Source organism: Cyanistes caeruleus, chromosome Z (genome assembly GCF_971803275.1).
Source record: "Cyanistes caeruleus chromosome Z, bCyaCae1.hap1.1, whole genome shotgun sequence".
NCBI lineage: Eukaryota > Metazoa > Chordata > Aves > Passeriformes > Paridae > Cyanistes > Cyanistes caeruleus.
Window position 1 is genome coordinate 38671791 of NC_141732.1, and position 13362 is coordinate 38685152.

The window sequence follows — 13362 nt, forward strand, 5'->3', positions numbered from 1 at the left end:
ACAAATCCCCCTTCTCACTTCCTTGTCCGACGCCAAGCACACCAGCTTTCGTGACCCGCTTTCCGCCACTCCTTAGGGCCGTGGCGATGCCAGCACGTTTTGGCTAGAGGCCGGCCAGCGCTGGGGTTCCGCCGCGGTGGGCAGCGAGCCCCGAGCGCCGGCAGCGGAGCGGGCCGGGCAGGGAGCGCTGCGGCGGAGGCGGAGCGGGCGGCACAGCGATAGCGCTGACGGGCAGCGGCAGCCGCTCTTTGTCCCCTCCCCTCCCCGGCGCGCCCAGCCCAGCCGGCAGCGCGGAGCGGAGCGGGCCGGCCTGGGGATTCCCTCCCCGCGCCGCCGAGGTCGCCATCTTCGCCCCCGAGCTCGCCTCGCCCGCTGCCGGCCGGGCTCGCCGGGAGCCTGCGCCGCGCCTGCCCGCTGCATGTGAGCGGCGGGCGGTAGCGGCCTCCTCCGCCGATCTCGGCTGCGTCCTCCTCCGCCCCCGGCGCGGCGGGGAGGGGGCGCGGGGCGCCCGGCAGCGGGAGACGGAGGTGCCGGGGCGCGGCGAGCACACAAAGGAGCGGGCGCCGCCGTGGGCAGCGGTGAGTGCCGGGGCAGGGCTGCGGGGATCCCCGCTCTCGCCAGCCTTCCCTCTACCTGCCGCTGGGCTGGGCTGGGCTGCGGGCGCTGCCTTTCCCGGCGGCCCGCAGGGAGCGATGGGGGGTGCGGGAGGGTGTGTTGCGCCGCCGCCTGGGACCGCCGGTGTTTCCCGCACCGCCAGCCCCGCGGCCGGGCAGCGGCGAGCGAGGGCCGAGCGAGGTGCCCGGGGGCGGCGGGGCCGGTGCTGGGCGGGGCGATGCGGGGGAGGCTCCGGCCCCGCCGCCTCGGGAGCGGGCAGTGCCGCGGGCGCGGCGGGTGATGCTCTGCCGTAATCCCGCTTGACGCTCGGACAAAGAGGAGCGAGCGGCAGATTTTGTGGTGGGAGATTAAAAAAAAAAAAAAAAAAAAAAAAAAAAAAAGGAGGGGGGGGCGGATTTGGGTTTCCTGGGTTTTGGGTATTTTGTTTTGTTGCGGGGGGGGCGGGTTGGGTTTTGGGGTGGTTTTTTTTGTTGTTCTGTTTTAATGCCGCGCGCCCCCGGCCCGGGCGTGCGGCGGGAGGGCAGGTGCCGCGGCGGGGCCCGGGGCCGGGCTGTGCCCGGAGCGGGGCGTGGTGCCACGGCGGGGATGCCGCCGCGCCTCCCTCCCTCCCTCCCTCCCTCCCAGCCGCGTCCCCCAGCGCCGTGCGGAGCCCCGCGGGAGCGGGGTAAGGCCCTGCGGGCAGGGGAAGGAGGGCGCCCGGGTGTAGCAGCAGTGACTTTTCGTGCGCGTCTAGAGAGGTAAATTAGCGTTTAACAGCGGTTCTTTGAAATGTGGCGCTTGTCTGCTGGGCAGAGCGTGTGGTTTCCAGGTAGTTACTCTGTGTGTGCGACCCTGTGCGCTTACCAGAATTGTAACTCTTCATAGGAGAACGCTCCAGGAGAGCGTGAGGCCCTGTGACGTTTACCTGAAGCTGGATATGCATTAAACTGTAAGTTTTTCAGTTTTGTTTCTGAACTTGTGTTGATGAATGATTATTTCATGCCTACGAGACAAAAACTTGAGAAGTCATTTAAGTGAGACCCTCGGCAGGCTTTTCTCGTGCCTGTTGCATATATATGTCCCTTCTAGACTGCAGAAAATAGAAAAGTAAAGAAAATCCGTGAGAAAGTGATGCCTTAAGTGCTCGCTTTATGTATGGTTATGGTGATGGGTCTTACTTAATCCTCCAGGGCTGACAGCCACCTTTTAGACTTAAATCAGTTAAGAAATGGGAAAATGGGAAACACCCATCAGGGTAATACTAGTGTGTTTCCCTGTATTTGACTGAAATAACTGAGATTGGGTGCTGCTTTTTCCTCAGTCATAAGGCATATTTAGTCAAGTATTTTACCTAGGTAATCCGATTAATAGCAGCTCCTTGAAGGCACAGATATATTTCTGAGTTGTTTTTTACAGTATTGAAATATAGATGCATTTTTGAAAGATGTAATTAAACATTAAATTTCTACTGTAAATTTTTTTTTTTTTGAAGGGTGAAAGGGACTGTTGTAGGTGAAATTGCAGGACGTGGTCATGCCACAAATGAAATAAGTAGCAGATCGAATAAGCAATGAGATAATTCACTGTACAAATTTATTATATACACACAACTTCATTGTGTGTCAATAGGTACATCACTGCTCTTTTAAATTTGGGTTCTCCCATTAGCTTGGGTGAGAAGCTGGAACCTGGACATAGCTGTCTGGGCATCTAAAGTGACTTTAACAAGTATGAGTTTCTCAGTGTGCAAGACACTTCCTGGTGAAGTTTCTCTGTACCTAGGCCAGAGCTGTATAGACTGCAAATTATTTCATGCAGTCCATTTAATGTTGTATGGCATTTGTGCACCAGAGGAACAAAGATCTCTGAAACCGTTGCTGTATGTAGCTTGCCCAGAAATACTAGCTGAATTATCTTTTATTCAAAGGCTGTTTTGCCAAAATATAATTGTTAATTTACTTGTGCTGTCTTACAACCATACAAAATAATTTTCTTTTGAAGCCTGCTAGTAATTCTGATGATGTGAGTGTTTTGGTTTGGTGTGCAGTGTGGTGGTCTGTGGGAAGTCTTTAGGACATAGTGACTGATCCCAATAGAGAAAAGACATGTAGAAATGTTTCAAATATCCCATCATGTTAAAAGAAAAAATTGATTTAGGAACAGGAAAAGGAGATGAGAAAGTGAGTGTATGTTCTAACTTTCTTTCTGTATTTTTCTTTCTGAAATAATAGAATCTTTTCTATTCTGTATTTTACTGTGCCTTTTTTAACCAGTATATCAGAGCTTTCATTGCATTGATAAAAAAATTAACCCTAAAATGGTTTCAAAAAATCAGATTATGTGTCATGGAGCTGTAACAGGAAATAAGAAGGATTAAATGTCTCATTTAATCTCTTTCCCCAACAAGAAGTTGCTTTTCTAGGGGTAATGGTTGTTGGTGGTGAAATAGCGTTAATCAGCAGTTGTTGCTGTAATTGCCCACTGCTGAGGAGTTCGTGTAACACCCATTTACTTGAGCAAGCTTGCACATACTCTTAAGATACTTTTGCCAGATTTTTTGATTCTGAGGTGGGGCATGAAGGGGCTTCTTTTTTGCCTCTTGAGTTTCTCCTCACTAGAATTATAGTGCACTATCAGAAAAATACTGTACACCACTGACGAGGAGGACATACTTCATTCTGTGATACATCTTTGAGGGACATATTTCATTTCTGTGATATATCTTTGAGGTGGCATTTTCATGAAATTCAGAATATTGTTTTCAAACTATTAGGAATAGCACTGAGATACTTGCTTTGCTTAATGTGATTTATAGACCTACCTTTTAGTCATGAAGCATAATGTGAAATTAAATGATTCAGTAATGGAAAAAAATAACCCCAGTGTTGAAGTACTCCCTGGAGATACTGCTCCTATTGAATTTTTTTTGTTGTTGTTACTTTCATTTTCAGTGAACTCAGCTTGACAAATTAAATGTAAACTTAGCATACCATAGTGCTAAGGAAAATCTTGTACCAGTCTGTTTTGCGTACTTTGTTATGTTTTGTTTTAGCTCTGGACAGAAACCCACTGGGTTCTGGTCAGTGTCTGTGAGTGCTTGGATAGAATTCAAATGTGACTAATTTTCACTTCTGAGTGATATGCTTTGCCTATTCAAATTAGTTTCCAGCAACTCAGTTGCAGCCCTTGATTACACTTGACAGCCTCAGTCTAGGTAGTGAATAGCAGATTAGCATATAATTCATTAGTGCAATGCATGTTTTTCCTAGGTATGATTCTAGCAAGCATTATAGACTGTTGCCTTATGTAAACATATGTAAACACTTATCTTTGGTTACCGCCTTACCCCTGGGTGTGTGTTTCTCTTTCTATACCTCTCTGTGCATGCAGATAGCAAAAGTGGATGGAGGCGAGTGTGGCCCTTGTTCCTCATGCCATATTCATCAAAATCTGTTTGTTACTACCGTATCTGTCTAATATTAGCTGTCTTGTGTCTCCTAGTTCTAAAATAGGCGTATTGTATAGCGAATAAAAGAGTTTTAAAGGAATTTAGGGTGTTGTGAAAGTGCCAGTCACTGTTTTCATACTTTAAAAGTGAGAGAATTGCTTCCTTAAATATTCTGAAACATTCATGAAGGCCTGTCTTCTAATCCAATTTTGTCAATGCTCAAAGTATACTTAGCAGGGTTAACATGAAGGAGTTATTTTAATATTATAGCTGCTGTATTACTTTTGTGTTAAAAAGTACTGAGGCAAAGTGTATGTCATGGCTGCAGAAGTAAATTATTTTATTTTTTTGAATAGACTAGATATAGATGCACTAGAAAACCAGGCACATGGTGTTCCTTTCTGTAACCGAGCCTGGGAGGAAAATAAACGGGAGAGGGGGAATGCTGCTCTGAAGGATGCTGGTCTTGAGATGGGTGGATTGGATTAATTTTTCTTTAAAGAACATCAGTTGATCTGAATAGAGGCTTTTGACTATTTCACAGTCACTTAAAGGTTTCATGTTGTTTTGATGAAACAAGTCTGCCTTGCATGGTGAGTCTCTCATTTTATTGTATGACTAGAAATGTTAAGAAATGATGAGGAATTCAAGGAAGAAGCAACCTGAAGCAATTGAACATGGGTGAGAGAGCAATCAAACAGCTGCACTAAACATGTTTAAGTGGGGACTTCGCATAAAGGGCAGATTGAAGAGGGAGTTTAGCAGTGAGAAAGCTGCCTATTAAGTAGCAAAGGGAATGTAGGAGAATGAGGCTGGTGAGTGTCCTAGGAGAGGTCTTGGCTCAATGCCGTTACATAAATGGGTAACTCTGCCTGAGGACTCTTTCTGTCTTTCTCAAATCAAATGTTTTGTGTGTGCTTAGAAGTGGATGTGTGAGATGAAACTACTAGACCAAGGGTAGTCATAAGAGGAGCAGTAGTTTCTGTTGACTGCTTCACCTCAACTCCAAGGGGAAGAGGAGCTCTCTTGTCCATTTAGAAGGCAAAGATAAGGGAGTGCAGACCTACTTCAAAGCAGTCTTATGTGTGTTTTGTCAGTATCACATTAACAGAACAGCTTAGGAAGGAGGTACAAGGAGAAGGACGTAAGGTGTCAATGCAGTTGTCAGCAGGTTTTGCAGGCTTCTTCCTGGAAACATAACTGAACTGTATTAACTTCCTCTTCTAATTTATTTAGTTTTCTGTTCAGTCAGATTTGCAATATTTGTTGTGAGACTCAGACGGAGAGCTGACTCTTGGGGATGTCCTGTGCAGTGACTGGGAGCTGGGCTTCATTATCCTTGGGGGTCCCTTCCAACTCAGCATATTCTGTGATTCTGTGGTACCTTCTGTCTGCATGTGCAGTAGTGCATGAGCCATGCATGGGAGAAAGCAAGCTGCTGATTGCACTGCCTGAAGAGCTAAGAGCTGCTACACAGCTTGCTTCTGTGTTACACCTAAACTATATTCAGCGAACAACTGAAATAGGTCTCTGTGAGTTGTCTGCAATGGTTTACTTATTTGGCTGATGTTGAAAGTAGGTATCGTGTTAGAGGCTGACATCTAGTAATGTCAGAGGTCTATTGAGTTGCAGTTACCTGAGCCCTGGATCTGATACCACAGTTATTAGATAACAGTTACCTCAGTTCTTCACTGGTCAGAGTTTGAACACTTTCCCCACCATACATAAATAAAGAGAAGTTTTCTGGTTTGTGATGACGTTTGTTTGCGCTGCATAAACCAATGGCTCTGTGTTGGGGAAGAGGTGCTGGAGGAGAAAATGCAGTTCATCTTCATAGAAAAGGAGAAACTTTGATCTAAACAGTAAGGGGCTTGTAATGCTGGGAGAGTATTGCACATGGAGATGACCTTTGTGACCTAATAATTTTTCACAGCTAAACAGTTAGAGTGCTTTGAGTTGCGCTTTAGGCAAGCAGGGATAAAATACTGTAAGTATTTCTAGCTATTTAGGCTAAGAGAGCTATTTGTTTTATCAATATATAAACAGTACAAGGGCAAAACTCTGCATGAACCAAGTAACTGATTGCAGACTGCATCATATTTGCTGGATATTTTGGTATCTTGTACTTTCACTGTACAACTCAACCTATTTTTCTCTGACTGCCTTGAACTTTATCAGTTATTACAAAGAGTTCAAAAATGTATCCTTGGGAAAACTTTGTTTTCACAGAATAGAAAGCGTGTTGTCACCAAAGCCTCCCCAGTTAAAATCCCAGTTGTCCTCACAGGAAAAACAAATGTGTGTCTTTAGTCTAAGGTTTGTGAATTCTGTCTTAAAGCTAGTACCTTTTCTGTCTTAAAGTTCTGGCTTATCTTTGTATGGGCTTGGTATACTTTTCCCATGCTTCATTTTTGGAATGGGACCTTTAATCATCTTTTTTGTACTCACTCACTGAATTTGGAGACCAACTGTTCAAATCTCATGCAAAAATAGGACTTTGCTAATTTGCATCTGGCTTCCTTGTCAAAACAGTCACACTGCTTAGTACTGAAATATTATATGCAGAAAGTGTCTTGTTACATTTATTGGTTGCTTTTATCTTTACAGCTCATATTCAATAAATCTTGTGCTGTCTGATAACATCTCTTTTAATTGGCCCCATGTGATGCAGCTATTAGCATCAAACACCATTTGCTAGAGGAATTCTACCTACTCCTTTAAAGCTTCCTGAGAACAATTTTTCACTTGAGCTCAGATACCTATTTCTTCTCTTAACCCTTCAAGTGAACAGTATCTTGCCCTGGTATATTTGCACTGAAGTTCTTTTCTAGTAAGCTGAGTTTTATAAAGTTTGTTCTGCCTTGATATAGTTAAAGAAAACTGAAATTGATGTAAGAATGTAGTTTCAAGTTAAGTAGTCCTGTTCACTTGAACTGTAGAAGCAGATTTTGAGATAGAGTAGAAGCTGTTTCCTCCAGCCAAAATTACATGTGACTATTTAAGAAGTAGGAGTTTACCCATTTTATTTGGTGTAGACATATTCAAGAAGTCAGTGTACCGTAGACTGGAAGAAAGGCTAAAAATGTGTATTTTAAGTAACATCTAATTTCAAGGTGAGGAAGAAGGGAGCATGGAATAATCTTCACCAATTGTGTTATTTTTGGTATTTCATGCAGTCTTTCCTCATTTGATTTTTTTTAGTTTTGTCCTCAAGCATATGCGAGAAGTGATTTGCAGAGGTAATGGGAACCAAGGTTTGATGCATTCTGTTATTTTACTTCTTTTTGATTGGTTAGTTGGTTTTGTCCTATGAAAGCTTCATCTTGCAGAAATGTGTAAGTGATGTGCCCACAGTAGGAGCATGTCTAGTGGTACAGCCAGGGTCTGCTGTGTAATCAAGTCTTTATTTCAGTGTTGAAACAGGGACTTTTTAAAAGGATATATCTATGTGTGCTCAGCTCTGCTATTTCTTATAACTGTACCCAGTTTTGTTCTAAGCTGATTTGTAATTGGCAAAGCCTTGTGATACTCTTCAAAAATCTCAGATCACCTTGAGATTGCATTGAGGTGAATTTGAAGTGGCAGTATGTCAGTACAGACAGTTTCACTCTGTTGTGAACAGAGTCTAGGGTCTACTGTATCCAAGCTTCCTGTAAGCTTTTTCTGTAGAACAACCTCTAAATCCCTGCACTGGTGCCTTTATTTTCCATGAATGATTGTTAAGTGGCACTTTCACTTAGCACAGGCCTTTCCCGGAAAGTCAGCAAGAGTGGTGACTCCTTTCAGCTCTAATCATTGCAGGTCAAACCCTGTCTATGATTAAATTAGTGGTGAAGCTTTCATTGAGATCCTAAATTCATTACAATTTAAATCTGCAAAGCAAGTTAGCTGCATCTCTGCAAGAATGCATTTGCAAGGGTGGTACTGGCCTTCAGCCAGCAGTTAGCAATTACGGTGGAGTCTTATTCCTTGTATTTCTTCAGTAGAATTGCAGGTAGTTTTATCCAGAGGTGCTTACAAGCCAAAGTATGAGCACTATCAGTTTATATACAGAAAAATAAAGATACTGGAGGTTGTGGTGGATTTGGTTTTAACTTATTTATTATTTGGTTGGGGCACAGTTGTCACCTTCGCTCTCAGTCCTTTGTCCCCTGTGTGTCAGGATATGTATGTATTCACAGTACGATGATCCTTATTTCTTAAGATTTTTCTTATTACTATTTAGTTCAGTTGAAAATGGTAATAAATGAAAGGAAATTGCATCAAGAGTGATCCCACTTGGGAGAAACTCAGAAGCGGCGCAGACCTGTGATAGTCCAAATGAGTGTGCATTTTAGTGAAATAGTATGTAAATTAAGAATACCATTAATGAAAATATGTTGTTCTGAAAGTGACACTTCCACAGATCAGATAGGTACTCAGATATTGGCAGAGCTTATGTGTGATTCTAGGTTATGTTTTTTATACTGTATATATGCTACCTCTTTTTTCAAATTCTTAAACTTTGTTCTTTTTCTTTCAAGGACAGAAAGTGCGATCTCAAAGCTTTGTTGCTTTTGTTTCTGCTGGTTGAGATCACATTCAGATATTTTTGTCAGTGTTCTTCTGTACAGATATTTTTATCGTACTATTTGTGACTTACTGTCTTTTAAAATGTAACTTAATTTGTGTTTGCATCTATTCAAAGATGCTGAGGGCATTTCAAATGCTGCACTGTTCTGAAGTCCCAGGCAGCAAATTTTGCAAATCACCATGGTAATGTGCGTGTGTGTGTGTGTGTGTGTGTGGGAGGAAGGCTAGTTGGAATCTGCATTAACAGAATCTGTTAATATTACATATGCTCAGTGGCACTAGCACTGCTTGTTCTTTGACATGCGTGTTCTTTGGCTGCATGTTCTTTGCTTAATTAAAAACAAAGTAATATGATGGAATTAAAAGCCCTTGTCCAATTTTTAATCTTTTTGTGTGTGTGTGTTTCTGAAACAAATCTACTGAAATAATCAGATATAGGTGATTTTTGGAATTGTGGAATTTTTTTTCTGTTCAGAAAATGGCATATGATAATCTTGTAAACTAGCAAAGCAGCTCCACAATTTCTTTGTTCCCTCTCTGACAACTTGCAGATAGACTTAAAAGTCTTGCTAGAGATATCTGCCAAGAGCACTTACTACTGATAGTGCTTGTCCTGGTGATTTTTGCCTAAACACTGTGAATGTTTAAGGTGCTTGATCTTGGTTAAGCATATTTGGATTCTTTTGTGCTTGCAATTGTTTTCTCAGACACAGAATTAGTTCTGAAGCATCATCAATGCAAGTTTAGGTTTTTGTGGGGTTTTTTATAAAGAAGAACTGTATTCTGTTCTGAAACTTGTTGTTAATTGTCCTGTGTGCTGGCGACAGATAAACTTGTAAATGAATTTGTAGGAAAAGTGGACAAGAGAAAAGTTAAAAGCTGACCTTTTCTTGTCTCTTTACTACAGTAGTCTAAATGAACTTGGGAAAATTGGAGACTTGGATGAAGAATAATTTATTTTCCCCATTACTATATTGATTGTCTCAAATCTCAAAGTAGGAGAACAATGAAGGCTGTGAAGGATGTAGAGCACAAGCCGTATGAGGAGTGGCTGAGGTCATGCAGTTTGCTGAGGCTGCAGGAGACTGAGGAGAGACAGAGACCTCATTGCCGTCTACAACTTCCTTGTAAGGGGAAGAGGAGCAGCAATTATTGATCTTTGTGATGACCAGTGACAGGACCCTAGGAAATGGTATTAAGCTGCTACCCTAGGAGAGGTTCAAGCTGGATATTAGGAGAAGGTTTTCTACCTAGTTTTTTACCTGTGGCTGGTTCTTGGAAAAGGCTCCCTTGGGAAGTGGGTGCAGCACCAAGCCTGACAGAGTCCAGAAGTGTTTGGGCAGTGCTCTTGGGCACATGGTGTGACTCTCGTGGCTGTCCTGTGCAGGGTCATGAGTAGGGTGATGGTCCTTGTGGTTCCCTTTCAGTTCAGCATATTCTGTGATTCTGTGAAATTTTGATTACTTGTAACAACTTACTAGTTTAAAAATACTGACCCACTGCTATTGAGAATTATAGGCATTGATATGGGTTCAAAATGCAGACCAAGTTACTATGACTTTTGTTAGATGGCCTGAGAGAGTGAGCTTCTTAACTCTCTCATTACAAAGAGAAACCTTGTAGTAAAACAACCAAGGTTGGGGACTTGAGATTCTTTTTCTGCATCAGAGTTCAGATGAGTCAGGAGGTTCACCAGAGCTGTCTTTGCCTCCAGTAGAGCAGAGTTACTAGCCTGGCATGACGTGAACATTCAGGCTGTCCTGAGCTTGGGAGGTCATCTGGGAATCTGAGCCATCTGTGTGTGCATTCACGTTACTTGGTGCACTTTGTTTTTATAAAGCTATTCACTTGTTGTACGCAGTCTGTCATAGTAATAGCACTTATTACTGTGATATTTTTCCTTCAAAATGCCAGGCCTCCTTTTGAGAGTGAAAGTGTGGGAAGTGATGACTTTGACAGTCTTTGCCTTAGGAAAACAAGCTGTTTTTTCAAGGCTGTTTTTGCGAGGGCTGAACATCACTGTGTACACAGTGTAATCATTTGTATATCTAGTGACTTGCTAGGTCCTTTTTTGCTTTTTGAGGAGGAAGATATTTACAATCCACTAAACTCTCTTCCTAGTTCTTTAAAAGACAAAACTTGAGGGTCAGTAGGACTTCAGACAGTGAGCTGTTGTATTTTTGGGTGGGATTTTTTCATTCCATCATTCCCTTGACCTGTCTACTTCTGTTACATACAGGATCTGTAGTAGCACACAGGTTGATTGTCACCTGTGTTTTAAAGCAGACAGCTAAGGGATTCTTCATACTAGATTTTGAAGAAAAAGATTGAGTAAACTACATCCTTTATCTGATGAATCAGTGAAGTTACTCATGATAGGTTTTCAGAGTCTGTATTGGCAGGTGTGAAAACAAAGTACCTGCTCTGAAAAGCACGCTACTAAGTGCATCTTCCTCCTACTTCTTAGAAAAAAAGAAAAGCCTCTATGGTAGTATAATAATCTGAGGAAAAAATATTAGTACACAGGTACTTTTTCTTTCACTTTAGAAAGGTTTTGCCTCTCAAAATTTGTAATACATATTGAGTTTCTCCTTACTCAAAATTCAGTGTGTCTAATTAAAGTGAAATGGAAGGTTTCACCCTTTACATAGCTGAATTTCTACAGTTTCTTCTTCTTCAGAAGCAGATACCTCTCAGGGTACCTTTCAAGTCTTCTCCATAGAGTGTTATGTGTTCATTTTCTAAAGCAGATATGTGTGTCTCTGATGATCCAAGGAATTTCCTTAGAAAGAGAAGAAATAGGAAAGCCTGATGCCAGTAGAGATACACATGACCTGAACACCAGTCATCTGTGTGTCTGACTCCTGGGACAATTATTTGACTATATTGTTTCTGGGACAATTATTTGACTTTTTTTTTTTTTTTTTTTATGACTTGGGGTTATTTCTGGAGGCCAACCAAGAAAAATGCAAACATTATGAAGTATTGAAATGTCTTGATGTTGTTATCTTCTAAGGCAATCTTGAGAACAGTGTTTGAAGTGAAGAAAATGCATTCAGAGGTAAGTTTAAGTAGGCTACTGTCCCAAGTCCTCTAGTATAGCTGGTGTATAGTATAGTATATAGTCTTGTGTAGTTGGTGAATAAAGTATCTTTCTCCTAAAGAAACAGTGTCTTTCTCATAAAGACATGTCTTAAATGTAAATTCCATCTCTAGTTTGTCTTCTAGGGAATTCTAATTTTGAGATTTGTATTCCTCTGATAGGAGTGGGAGAAACTAAAATGAACTTGACAATGTTTTTCAACTTATCTTTAATGTTATATACCTTATGGCTCTTTTGGTGCCCAATATGAACAGCTCTAAACTCTAAACTGACATTTCACGGACTTCATTCATTGTGGGTCTTTCTGTGTAATTAATTGCTGTATCAGTTACAAGCTTCACAGTGAAACAATAAAATATGCTCTGTGGGCTATATGTATGTATGTACTTTGCCTTTGCCTAGAATAGAAAGAGGATTGTAAATCTGTGTGTATATATGGTGTATGTCTATGGAGATAAAAATTACTTAGGTGAAAAATTAAGCATTGGTATTTTTTCCATTCTTGTTTGTAATAGCTTTCAAAAGGATGAAAAATTTCTAATGAAAACAGTGAAACCCAATGCAAACTTCTAAATTTTTATTTTCTAGTGGATAAAACAGTGAAACTGCTGAAGTCCTCTGGGTTTTTTCTTCCAGTGGACAGGACTGAATTGTTTGCAGGCTGTTTAACTGTTCATGTATTGTAAATTCATGGGCTCTTTAATTTAGAAAATACTTTTCTTTATGGTAGGAATACATTTTTAAAACTTACACTGTACATGTGTAGTATTTTCAAGTTCTGTATCAAATTTCAACCTGTTTTGTGTAATTGGAAAACAACGTAGAAAATGTTACGGAGCTACACTAATGATTTTACCCTCTGAATTTGATACTTAGGAATAGCAAAATTAATTTTCTCAATTCTTTTGATGGTTATGATGTTTCTACAGCTGTTCCACTAAAATCTACTTCTTTGATATTGAGGTTCTCTAAGGTAATGTGTCTCTATTCATTAGAAGCACTGTACGAATACATATATTTCACTTTTCTAAGAGAACCCATATGTAACTTACCATATTGATTTGTTTTTTGTCATCTTTGATTTCATACACAAGTTTTGTAGTGAACTCCTCATAAAAGGCTAATGTAAGCTGGGATAGGCTAAATAAAATAAAAAGTCATCTGAGCAGATAATATCAGGATGAAAGTGAAATCACTTGTTAATGTGGCAACATTAGTGATTTCTTGTAACTGGTTAAATCAGTAATGCCGTTATTATTTAGAAATACAGGCTTGAAAACAAGGCTTCAAACAAATCTACAGCTTCAAATTCTCACACAAATGATACCACTCAGACAAATGCATGTTATAATTGGTGTTTTTAATGAATGTGATGTGGGCAAGTCTGCAGTAAGCTGCCCAGAGTTAATAGAAAGTTGGCACAGCTTGATTAGTAGTGTGCCTTGGCAGTACCTGCAAACAGCTACTTTTTCCACTCTGCTGTCACTTAATAGTCTTTCAAGCCAGAAGTCTACCATTTATAGAAATGATTTTGTTAATTAAATTGTCCATTAGGATGTAGGTTTAGTCTACAGGCTTCATACATATGGGATTCTAAATAGCTGTGACATGATGACTTACAACCACTGGTCCAGATCATCTCATT

At 41.3% G+C, this 13362-nt stretch overlaps 1 protein-coding gene across 12 annotated transcripts in view; it reads left to right on the forward strand.

Moving 5' to 3' along the window:
* The first annotated feature begins 274 nt into the window (after positions 1-274).
* CDC42SE2 (CDC42 small effector 2) overlaps positions 275-13362 on the forward strand; it is an 81125-nt gene continuing 68037 nt past the window's right edge. For 2 of the 12 annotated variants that reach the window (XM_086869446.1, XM_086869441.1), the window contains exons 1-2: positions 275-578; positions 1480-1543. The gene's annotated coding sequence lies outside the window, so the exon portion shown is untranslated. Of the gene's footprint in view, positions 579-816; positions 955-1157; positions 1353-1479; positions 1544-11566; positions 11676-13362 lie in introns of those variants that run through there. The other 10 variants (XM_086869447.1, XM_086869451.1, XM_086869442.1 and 7 more) reach the window with 9 other exon arrangements.